This window comes from Oryzias latipes, chromosome 17 (genome assembly GCF_053564925.1).
Source record: "Oryzias latipes strain Hd-rR chromosome 17, Olatipes_Hd-rR_3.1".
In the NCBI taxonomy this organism is placed as follows: domain Eukaryota; kingdom Metazoa; phylum Chordata; class Actinopteri; order Beloniformes; family Adrianichthyidae; genus Oryzias; species Oryzias latipes.
This window is the reverse complement of record NC_136253.1, coordinates 19,471,748-19,485,014: the sequence shown is the minus strand read 5'-3', so window position 1 is coordinate 19,485,014 and position 13,267 is coordinate 19,471,748. Positions and strand designations below refer to the sequence as shown.

Below are 13,267 nucleotides of genomic sequence, written 5' to 3'. Positions count from 1 at the left end.
GTGAGCACTTAAAACAATACATCCCCAGCTATCTTTTAGTTATGTGGTCAAAAACTCTGTCCAAACTTTCTATTGATGATGGCTTTTTTGGAGACTCAGCTTTTCCAGACTATGAAAGAATCTATTTTGCAGCTAACTTTGCAACTAAGGCATAATGTAAGAAACTGTGTATATCCAGCTAACTATGTCTTCTCAACATGTCTTCTCCTCCCGGTGTTCTGTTATTGATTCAACTTGTCTGACAAATTAGAAGCAATAAAGTCACTTGGGTGTTTTTTCTCTCCACGTGTTACTCTAAATCAAATAAAGATACAAGAATGTTACTTGTAAGCTCCCATATAAAAATAGTCTTTTTTTTACTTTTTTCATTCTTTAATTCAATAAAATCAGACTCGCAAACATGGCAACAGCCAGTTTTGAAATATTCTCCTTGAAAACTAATACTTAAAAATGCATGAGGTGGATGTTAAGACTTCCCCACTTTTCCCTTGCAGCTGACTTTTCCATCACCACTGACAACACTGATAACTCCTGTATGCATCCTGCAAGAGCTCTGACTTTCCCATAGACAAGGAGCTGTCATACAAAGCATGCAGTGCAGCCACATCCACAGTACGGGAGGCTTCATCTCACTAGCAGCTATCAAATCTGATCTCTTCTCATCCAAGGTCTGTCCTGCTTTTGCTGAAACTTTTATTAACTCCAACCTTGAGGCCCGAAACACAGACAGCAGCAGTGATGAACTTTTGACTCTAGAAAAATAAAAAAAATAATTAAAAAAAAGGAACTTTTCACCTACTACCGTTGTACACTCTTCCATCTTGGGCTGTTTGAACACAAATGATGAGGATTTCTTTATTTATTTGTCAGGTTTATTTTTTCATTGATGCACATTTCTGTAAATATTTTTCTGTTAAAAAAAAAAAAGCCAGTTTTTATCTGCAGTCTTTGAACTGACATTAAAATGTCACTCTGAGAACAAGACTAAAACAAAATACACATACACATACACACACACAAACGAACCAAAATATTCACTTTTTTATTAATACTGATCAGAAAAAAAACATGCACTCAAACTTAAGAAAAAAAAAAAAGCATTTATAGACAAGATTATAAAGTCATGAAGAGAAAATGGTCAGCACAAAGAAGTCTAATTATTCTGATGAAGGTTTGCATAGTTGTTTTATATTTGCTAGCTTTTGGAATGTCGCTGTTGGAAGCAATTTATCTTATATGGGCAGCCTTAACAAAGAATGTATTTTTTTTTAGTTTGTTTGTACACAGAATTGCAAAGGTTTGAGTGTACAGTCATTTATGAATGACCAGGTGCTTTAACAGGTGACAGAACCATAACGCTTTTGTGGCTTGTACAGAAATCCCTGGCCTTTTCATAGAAAAAATAAATAAATAGAACGACCTTGTAGCAAACAATTCTTACAACATTTTTTACTCTAACTTGGGGACACCTTGCAACCGCTTACTTGTGACAAAAAAAAAACTGAAATAAGATAACACGCTGTTTGGTGTAACTCTTGTGCTATCCAAGGTACTTTAAGATTGGGAGTGGGGTCATCTGGACCCACTGGACAGTGCTCTGAACCTTTTTTCTTCAATGATTTGTGATCGTCACTGGTGTCCATGGATTACATGAAATCTTTCCACCTTTATCCACCATCTAGACCCCATAAGATAGTACTATTAATTCAATTCAATTCAATTTTATTTTATTTGTATAGCCCAAAATCACAACAACAGTCGTCTCGATGGGCTTCGAAGTGAAACATAAACCCAAAAGGACCATGAATACAAAGAATTCAATAGGAAAATACTAAAATGAACTGACAAACTGACTAAGCTATACTGGCATCCCTGCCCTTAGACGCCCTTCGTTTAAAGAACAAATTGCCACATTAAATATTCTGCTAACTTTAATAATTAAATTCAAAGTGTCCTTGGGCAAGACACTGAAACCCTTATTGCTCCTAATGGTATTAGGTTGGTGCCATGTTTGGCAGCAGAGCCATCAGTGTGTGGATGTTTGCATGCATGGGTGAAAAGGACTGTGACTGTAAAGCACCATGATGCGATCACACTGAACGTGATTGGCCCTGTGAAATTGAGCCCCCAACCCCCCCCCCCCATAAAACATGTCAAATTTGCTGCTTGACACTTCTTCTACAAATGTGTTCATAAACTTCATGCTTCCCCTGTGTGTGGGAGGAGCTCTTGTCAGACGTTTTTGGGCCTCATTGCTACATGGACGTATTGACTGTCTATCTCATATTCAGTCAATGCAGGAAACACAAGGATGATGTTGAGAGATTGGGTTTATTTATTTAAAAGAGCTCTAGAAAAGCATAGAGAAGCTTGACTACATGTCTGGGTTCATGAGATCCTTCAGAGACTCTATGGTATGGTGAACTTCACCATCTACTGCAGGAATTGCTTCTGCCTCTGTGCAACCCACTTTGACGGCTTGCTGTCCTCCAATAGTATGAGGAGAAAAAAACAAGAAACAAATTAGAAGACTTCTTTTATTATTGTCTCAATTCAAATAAGAAAATTGATATAAAGTTCAGGAGGGGAACCATGAGATTATCCTCAATGTTAGCTTTGGACTCCACCCATTAATTACATCATTTGTTTAGTTCATGATTGGTGACACAAGTGACACAAATTCTTTGTCCAGATATTTGAACTCTAAGAAACATTGGGCCACGTTGCCGTGCTGCCTGAAATGTGCTGCTGCCAGACCGCCAAGCTGCGCCTGACATGCCACAAAACTTTTGAACTTTTCTACACGTCGACATAACATTGAAACTGGCCACCCCTGCTCTGTGATTCGCCTTCGGTGTGAGCGTAGCTATTTACGATGAATACAATGTATTTCTGCTAGAGAATTGTGTTACACAAATAGATCATTTTTTTTGGTTTTCATTTCAAGTTTCATTTATGTGATTCTGAAGAAAGATTAAGTACGTACATTCCCCTCACATGCACACACATTCCCAGCATAAAAATTGAAGATGGGTCATTGCTTCCTTTAGCTGCAGATTGATAATGAGAAATGGACCTCAGTGTTAAATGGATTTGAGAGTTTATTTGTCCAAAACTCTTTATCTTTACTCATAACCTAATTCTGACAAAGGTCATTTTTACCAAAAGCCTAACAAAATGACTTTTTACATGGTCTAGCTATAAATAATGCTGTTAGTACGAAGGAGCCGCTTTAAAAATAGATTTTTTCTCTATGATTGCTACCCATATGATAAGTTTCTCTTTTCTCGCTTCAGTAAGATTCCTCATCAGTGTGGGGGGGGGTGTTATTATTATTTTCTCAGTTAAGTGTTGAAACGTTTCTTTCTCATTATACGTTTTTCTAACGCTGGGTTCTGAAAAAGCATCAAGTCTTAAAAAAGAAGAAACCTAATTATATAGAACATTACTGATCTCACAGTGAATGTAGCTCACTTCATTGACAGCAAATGTAGTTTTCCCAACAGTTCCCTCGCTAATTTAGAGAAATAGCATTTGTTGTATTGATTTAAACACCCATGGAGCTTTCTCCTTAGTGTACAACTCTAAAAATTAAAAGAGTGTTTGAGGTGTCAGCACATTGCATTATGTAAATAAGTTACTTCTCAAGTCCAGCCGTCTGTGTTTGAACTTGCTCAAGAGCAAGCAGTTAGCTACAGCCTTGCTGAAGACAGAACAAAAATGCAAGAGGTGTGCTGCATTCGGACTCTGAATTTACAGTCACAATGCTATGTAAGCTTGGTGCAGGCCATGTTTTAACCGACCACCCACATTTGTTCTAAGTAACCAAATACTGCAGTTCCTTTAACTCTTGTGCTATCCTAGGCACTTTACCATTTGGAGTTGGGTCATCTAGACCCACTAGACAGTGCGCTGAACCTTTTTTCTTCAATGATTTGTGATCTTCACTGGTGTCCACGGATTACATGAAATCTTTCCACCTTCATCCACCTTTGTCATGGTAGGGAGAACACGTCAATGTAAGGGTGGGGTCATCTAAGATAGCACAAGGGTTAAATGATTGTTCCCAGAAGGAGGCACATTTATTTTTGCAGATACATCATTGTTTACTGAAAATTTGGCATCAGATTGATTTAAAGCAATGAAGAAGCAGAAAGTCAGGTTGTTCTGCATTTAATGCCTTAGTCTCAACTTCCCTTACGGGTCGATTCTGTTAGGAGGCGAAAAATTGACATATTTGTACTGGGCCCGCAGGAGGTCACACAAAATTTTAAGATTTTAGACCACTTGGTGTGACCATAGAGGAGTTCATTCACATGTTTTCAACAAGCATGCTGCAGGTGATATGTTGTAGTCACAACATTTTATAAGTAAAGGTGAAGTAGGTGAAGTAGGAGACCTAGGCATGTCGTACAGAAGCTTCTTGCACGCTCCTTGAACGCTGTTTGCACACCCAATGCTTGCAGTATGACAGTTAGAAAGTAAGAAATGAGCCTAATTTGATTCATTACTTGCACCTTGACAAGCGTGTGGCAAAGTATCATATGTACATCATAAGTATGTGCAACTTACCTTATCCTGACAAATACAGTACTGAACGATACATTTACCACACACTCGATAATGGTACATTCCATTTTCATGACTTCCCTTAAGGTGGCCGCATGATTCCAATGGAACTGCAAGACAAACCCGTGCTCCATTTAGGATCCAGCCGCACCTCTTTATGACCCTCCAACCTAAAAATGCGCTGCAACGGGTCAATCTAGAATGTGACTAAGACATAAAGAGATAAACTATAGACTTCTAAAGGTAGATTATTATGGCTAATTTGCACCAATGGGCATAGGGTTTTGTTTTGTGTTTTAAACATTTTATCACAGCTTTTTAAATTGGTCAACAAAAAAAATCAAATTTCCCCATGCTTTTACCTTATAAGTAACTCAAATGTGAAAACATTTTTATTGTAGATGTAAAAACAAATTGACTCAAGATCACCTTCTGAAAATTAAATATGAAATGCCTGCAGAAAAGTGTTAATGTCAAATATCTAAAGTGACACAGAACCACCGTATAATTTATCCACGTCTCTCACTTCAAACACCATTATTTATCCTTTTACATGTGACACAATGTGATTAGAATAGATGGCTTTGCCAACAGCTAGGACGTTTTGATAATAGATGTGTGCCTGGTATCACAGGATCACGAAAAGACTGTCCTAACCCACAGAAGAAGATTGTGTCTAACAAGGACTGAAAGCAGGTTTTTTTCATGCCAAACTTTGAAGAGAAAAGTGGTGAAAGAGCACAATAGTGAAATATAACCCACAAACGAACACAATAGTCAAACATCTGACCATGACTGTTAGGCATGTTCACATGTACACTCAAGTATTTTGTGAAATTTCCGTAGAAATGTGTCACATACACGTTTACTTGTTTTGCGCTGCCGTTACCACAGCCCACTGCTGGGTTCTTGGTCTGCACAGTCTGTTAAGGATATAGTTTGAGCATACACTTTTTTGGATTTATTGATTTTTAGACTCAGAAGCTTGCATGACTTCAGCTGTTTTCTGCAGCGCTGGATCTTGCTGTGAGAAGAACACTTTGATACAAATACCATCTTGCTGACTGCGCAACCTTTAGAGCTAAGTTATTTAAATGATTGATCTAAAACACAGGATGCACAGTAGTTTCCAACAAAATAAAATACGACTATTGGATACTTACAGGAAGAAGAAATGAAGACTTTTTGTTGATTATGTATTTTTTTATTTTTTTGAATAAATAAACGTTGCTCATTTTGAGCTCGGAGTCTTCAAAACTATTCCACTACAGCTCTGTGAGAGGAGTTAGCTTAGCCTGGATGTCGTTCACTCACTCCATGAAAGGATACAACGTAGCTTGGATGTTGTCGAGTTTTTTTTTTTTTTTTATATCATTGTTGTCATTTGTTTTGGGGTTTTTTTCGGGGCCATTGTTTGGTCTCTTTTTTCGTTGTTGGAGATAATCAACTTTTAAGTTGCTTGAAGATCGTATTGAGAGCACCCAACAGGCTCATGCGTCCGCTTGTTACCCGGAAAAGGAAGTCCACAAGTACATCACTACCAAATATGAATCCCTAATTGGTCAAAGTTTAAGTGCTTTAACTTTTAACACGTGTGTGAACGAAAGAGTTTTGAACGCAGAAAGACAAAACGCACATTTAGTCACATTTACATGGTCTTTTCATTGGAAGTGGCCACTTGAAGGCGCTTTACCGATCCTGGTGTGAACGTAGCGTTAGAGTAGTGTCTTCAGTTCTAACTGCTGATGGGGAATTCATGCTGACTACTTCAGAGGTGTGACGAAAAGTTAAATAAATGGATGCTATGTGAGCATCCATGATAATCAGAATAATTGGCTAATGGTGGTGGTCTTGGTGTGGTTTAGAGGTGGCGCCACTTAGTAGTGATTGTTTTTGTAGTGATTGTTTTTGTGTGGTGGGTATGAATGGGACCCTAGTCCTCTGGGCAGAGAAGACAAAACAGGATTGTACATTGAAGACAGCACGTGTCTCAGACCCTCACCTCTGTAGAGCGAAGGTTTCTCTATGTCTGTGAATTTCTAGTCAAAGTTAGACCTTAAACTTGTTAAATCTTATATCAAAACAAATTAATTGTCTAAACTAAAATACAAATTCATTGTAAATTAAATTTATATCATCTTATGACACTAAGTCAAATTGTTTTACACGTAATCTACTGTCAAGAAATGATATAAACATTTAGTCATTTTACCTGTTTTTAAAAGGCATAGAACAGAAACTTGGGTTTAATGCATCACAAAAACATTGTTGCTACAATGGGATACCTCATCTTTAAACAATGTTCATACGTTTTGGTGTGATCCATTATACAGCCATTCCCTTTTATCTGCAAATGAAATGTTTTTGTTTTATTATCCTAAAGGTGTCATGCATGTGTGTTTACACAATATTTGGATGATCTATCTGTGGGTACTTTTTAATTTAGGAGACTGGACACATTTTTCTTTCGGGCAAGAGATATTACCTATCAAATGTTTAATTAAGATGGCAAAAGAAATAAAGTGATTCCTTCCTTAACATACCCTGTTCACACGTGGAATCATCAGCCTCACTTTTCTCTTTAACATCTATAACCCTTTTTAAACTGTCATAAACAAAGGCTCTGCTGTACGCAGATCACTTGCTGTTTGTGTGGCTCAGCATCCAATCATCCATAACTTAAAGCATTCATTTGTTTTGATGCTCATTACCAATCTTGTAGCATTCAATCTTCTGTCAAAAGCCAGTAGTTATTTGTGCCATCAGATGAAATCAACTCATAAATATTAATAAACTACTTCAGGGATTACAGTTTAGCATATGAAACAGTTTCTTGTAAGGGCACTCTATCAATCAGCTGGCATTTTTGACCAGCCTGCAGTTGCTGGTTGAAACGGTGAAAACATCTATTGGACGGAATGAAAGAAAAGGATTTTCTAAAAATGAATGACAGCTGATCTTAACAATATAGAAGAGTAGAGGAATACAACACTAACAAAAGGCTTAAATTCAGTAACTACATTTTCTAGTTCAAGTCCATGGAACCGTCCATCTATTATGTTCTGATGCTGCTAGATAAAGACACTAGATTAAAAATATTTGATAGCTTTAAAGTTTTTACAAGGCTTGAATATAACGAGTTATTCTTTAAAACTTTCCAAAGGAGCCGGTTTAGCTTGTGTTGGTTTGCGGCGCCTTCCGTCCATGAAACCAGGGTTCGAATCCGGGCTGCTCCCTATTCCCTTCTCTGCTTCTGTGCCGGTCCCAAGCCCGCAGAAATTGAGAGGGTTGCGTCAGGAAGGGCATCCAGTGTAAAACATAGCCAAGTTAACCGTGCGACTCATCCTCGAAAGGGAGGTTGTTTCGCTGTAGCATCCCCTGATGGGAAAAGCCGAAAGAGGAAGAAGAAGATTCTTTAGAACTTTCCACAGCTATAGACAAGACTCATTTCAGACAATTTGGACCATGCCATATGTGGTCCAGCTGCCAGAACATGTTACCATGTTACAGTATACTTTTCAGTAAATGCTGGGTGTGTTGACATGCGTACACTAAACTTTCTGAGGTACAATTATTAAAAATGTGATCTTTAGAAAATCCTGTTCAGCTGGTTTTTCATAATTTTTTTTGCCAAATAGGTAAGATAAGTAAAAAGTTATTAGTATCCTGCCAAGGAAGAGTTTTACAGATGCAATATTTACTTTGAGAATGCTGTGCAAGGTGTACAAGAAGAAGTTGTAAAGCGATAAACTTTAATACATGGAGAGGAAATGTGGTTTTGTAAGGAAGGCTGAATTAGCAGAGAAATACATTGGATTTGTGAAGAACATGTGCAACAGCTGCAAGACTGTGCTAAGATGTGCTGTAGGTTTTGACAGAGGGGTTTAAGGTGGAGGTGGGACAGTGCCAAGGATCAGCTTTGAGTCCCATCTTGTTTACTGCTGTGATGGACAGACTGACAGATGAAGTTGGACAGGAATCTTCGTGGATCATGACGTTTGCAGATGACATTGTGGTATGTAGTGAGAGCAGGAAGCAGGTGGAAGAACATCTAGAGAGGAATGTGGGTCAGCTGCAGCAAAAAAAAGTATCTATGTGGAGAGAAAGGAGAGCAACCCAAATGGAATGGGGAGGTTTCAGGGAGCAGTGGTAAAGAAGGCGGAGGACTTTAAATAACGGGGAGTGTGAAAGAGGTTAAGAGGCGTATGCAAGTAAATTGAAATGAGAAAATGGATACAGGTCTTTTGAAAACACTACATTTCATTACTTACATTTAAATGTAAACTTCTGGGCATCAAAGCACACCCGTGCGAGGAAAACCACTTCTCCTCCGCAGCACAGTGCGACGCGGAACACCCTCGCTGCGGAGGGCTCGCCATCCCTCAACCACAAGGGTTAGCCCATAAAAAAACTGTTTTGGACAACTCTACCCTTCCAAATACCCTTACAGTTGGTAGGGTTAGGTGAAGAACTCGGATTTGGCCTTTGTATGACGTTCCTTCCTGGAAAAGTTGAACCTTTTTTAAGTAAAGCAAAAAAATCTTTTTTCTCACACTACTTTCTGAAATCTCATTTTAAATGCAAATGTCTCTGATTTAACATATCATTGCTAGTTGACTGCTGTGAAGTATCACATATTGTATGTGTGCATGCTAAGTTATTATTGTCTTAGATATAGGCCCCTTTTTGGTAAACAAAGGAATATAGGAAAGTTTCAAAGTTACCAATAGATACTGAGAATCTCCCTATAAGGCAAACAAGCAAACCCACAAGGTTTTATGTTTCTATGAATTTGGTCATTTTTTAAAAGGTTTGGAAAGCCCAAATGAGCAATATGTAGACAGACTGCCATTGACTTCTTTTGTCAGTCTGCTATAGGAATATGGGTACAAGAATATGGTTTTCACCATGTCAGTGATTGAAGGTTTGCTTTGGCTTACAGACAATTCAGTATAACAATTAGGCAGGAGAGTGATAGATAGTCAAACGTCACCCCCATTGTTGTAACCCACATTTGTACAAACACAGAGATTTGAGTGGCAAGAGTAATTTTTCTTCATGTCAAGTAGTCAGAAGAAGGACAAAGACAGATCAGTGGGGCCTTCTCGTTTCTCAAAAAGCTTAAATATTCATATTTTTCTGCTTCTCTGTGCACTTTCGCACAGCATATTTGCTTATAACTCAAAATTTAACCTCCCTTGTATGAGTGAAAAAAAAAAGAGACCTGTAAGCATTTAACTCAGTGCTAATGAAACTGAGTGACAGTCGTTGACATGTGGCCATGAGGCAGACATGCAGAGACAGCTCAGGTTCGTAGTGGCTGGGTAGCTCGGTTGGTAAGGTGAGAGACTACCAGGAAACCAGGGTTCGATTCCCGAAGGGGAATGAACAATGGTACTGGGGCAATTGCCATATCAATTAACATCACCCAGTGGGTCCTTGGGCAAGACCCTGAACGCTGCTGCCTCCTGAGCGCGGCTCGTCTGCAGCTCACCGCTCCCCCAGGGAATGGGTCAAATGCGGGGAACAAATTTCCCATTGTGGGATAAATGCAGTATAATAGAGAGAAAAGGTTGATGTCAATGTACTTCTTTCTGCTCATGTGAGTTTAGTGGTATAGTCAGTTAAAATGAACGCATAAGGGGGGAGGGAATGTTCATATTAACAGTGTTACAACAACTGCAACACCACTATCGTTCTTCTATTCCCACTTACGCTACGGTCACATATGCCAAAATGCCACAGTATGGCGACTTAAATGACTGTTTTTCAGCAGATTCGGCAGGTGGCCACACAATGGCCATACGGCACTTGTAATCAGGCAGCGGCAATTGTATTTTAACGCCCCACGCGGCAGCCGCCGAGGTTTAAGGAGAGAGTTAAAATTCAACATGTGGCACATATGGAGGTAGCACGGTGGCAGAAATGTTCTCTCTAATTTTACATGTGTCTGTCTGCGCATGAAAAATGAGGAGGGATGAAGAAAAAAAGTAATAAAGAACAGTAAGGAATATTACCCGGAGCTACTACTGGCACTTTGATTTGATTTGAAATGTTTTATTTCAAGCAATCAAATAAGTATAATACACAAAAACAATACAATCATCAGTTATATATTCATACAATGATGAATCAATCTTAAGATAATTAGACATATTAATAAAGATTGCTTGAAAGTGAGTGGAAGGAGGCGAACTTACATAATCCCACCCCAGTTATACCGTAACCATTTTATTACATGATCTATCAATATCCAGTTCCTAGCTTTTATCAGACAGAATTAAGAATCCTGAAGTATCAATAAAGCACATGACAAAGATGAATTACTTAAATTATTATGTAAAAAAATAACTAGAAATCAACATGGCAAATGCAGATAATTTATCCAAAATATATGCAGATTATGTCCATGATAACTGCGACAAACTTCTGAATGTGGTTTATACTATTCAAGCCCGATGATGTGATTTTCTTCAGCGTTTCAATGGTTTGGTATGTCATTTACAGTGATATTAAGGGATGTTTAAGATTATGGTTTTATGGCTTTTTTTTCACAAGTGCAAAGTTTTTCTGAAGATGCTTACATCTATAACAGGTTTGTAGTTAATTAATGGTAGAGACAAGACAAGGTAGGTGGTATATATATACTTTTTTTAAATTTAATTTGCCCCCTGTTCCATATCTTGATCGAATATGCTGAAGTTATAGTTGCATTAGAAAGTAAAAATGCAGTGAAAATGTATTGTTTTTTAAACAATGTCAGAATGAAATAAATGTTAACCCTCTCTTGCGCTCAGAATGCAGTAATATCAGTTTTGTTTTTTAAAACCTGGAATTTGGAAACATCTAATTTCTGGATCAAGTTCCCTCCACCATCAAGTCTTCTAATGACTTGTAATAAATATGCGTTAAATGGCACGATATGCATGCAACTGTACTACGGTCACATTTCACAGTGAATGGGGTGATTCCCTTACTTGTCACCATTGCAACCTGACCGATTACACATAGCTGTGAAATATAAAAGCTGGCAACTTCAAAGCAACACCACGAATCTTCACTAAATGGTGCAATCCAATATTATAGTTAACTGTGTTGAAAGCAGCTGCTAGATCCAACAAGACGAGAATCATGTGAGTCCCAAAGTGACAGTCAGGAAGACGACACCGAAGACAGCCATTAATGTCTTCAGCCGTCAATGTCATAGTTTTAAAACGTAAAAATGATTGTGACCAGTACTACTACGGAGTATTAGGGCCACCAAAACAAAAAAGTAAAATTACGAGATTTTATCTTGTAAATTTAGGAGATAAAAACTCATAAATTTATGAGAAAAAAAACTTTTAAATTTACAAGATTTTAAGTCGTAAATTTATGAGAAAAAAACTCATAAATTTACAAGGTTAAAGTGGAAGTGAGCATGCAGAGCAGCAGCTGGTGAACGCTGCGCAGCAGCAGAGCAGACCGACTAAACTCAAATTAACAGGTGAGCTGAATGTTTATTAATAACGTTCCAAATGTCTGGAAGCTCATTTGTTTGATTTACAATTTATTAAAGTTTTATTTATTGATGGTTGGTTTGCAGGATCTCTGCAGCCCGAAGCCATCGGTATCCCTGCACCTGTCCACTTGAATCCTTTCTTCCTCTTCCAAAGACAAGATCTCTACGTTTGTGTGACGTTTCCGTCTGAGGAGGAGGAGCACTTTTTGCTTTTTCAACGTTCTAATGCTATTTATCTATTTTCATTCATCTTTGTTGTTTTATACTGAAACGGGACGTTTCATCTGGAGGAGGGGGCATATGTAACACTGTTTACTTCCGCATTGGTGTTCGGATGACAGGTTCATGACGGAAAGTGACAAATGAACTTCAGGGTAGTGAATGAAGAGGAAAATAAAGGCTGCAGCGGTCCTCTGCACCCAAACGTGTCTCTGATCTCCTTATTTTACAGATGAGACTCCGCTTTACTGACACTGAACCCCGGGAAGCCGGCTCCACTGAAAATAATCTGATTTGGAGTCGCCAAACAAAAGGCTCCACATATTTCATCTTCAAACTAGGCTCCAATAAACAGACAACTTCAGTGTTTTCTACTTGTTAATCTATGACTTTTTTCTCGCAAATTTACGAGATTTTAAGTCGTAAATTTACGAGATAAAATCTCGTAATTTTCCTTTTTTTTTTTTTTTGGGTGGCCCTAAAAATTGTCGTACAGTACAATTGGAGACTGGAATGAAATGAATTTGCTGCCAAGAGAAAAGTTGCAGCAAAAAGCACAACAGTGTCTGACTGCACATTTTATAACAAATAAACCAAAAGACATGTTACTTTGTTCTGAAGTTCCTCAAGGGAGAAGAGAAGTTTTTTTGGAAAATTGAGTTTAGGACCTATCACAAAAGCCCGACAAAACATTGATTCATGGATCTTATCCATTGTGTCAAATATTAAAACAATATACAGAGCTTTGACAGTTCCTTTTTTGTGGGCGGGGTCTGACAATTTCAAGAGATCTAAAATTGACAGTGTAACATTTGTAGTTGTTTCTTCCTCAGCTTCCCATTCCATTGATGATCACAGTCTATGTATGGTTGTATTCCTTGTCTAAATTGTCTAACCCTGTCTCCCTTTGTGCTTCCATTGTCAAACCTCTATTTTTCTCCACTTGAACCCAACCTTCACTAAAACATATCATTTTAC

General features: G+C 38.1%; 1 protein-coding gene across 1 annotated transcript in view; it reads left to right on the top strand.

Moving 5' to 3' along the window:
- The window catches only part of LOC101168518 (vertebrate ancient opsin), a 112,692-nt gene that overhangs the window by 63,098 nt on the left and 36,327 nt on the right, over positions 1 to 13,267 (top strand). The window lies entirely within an intron of this gene.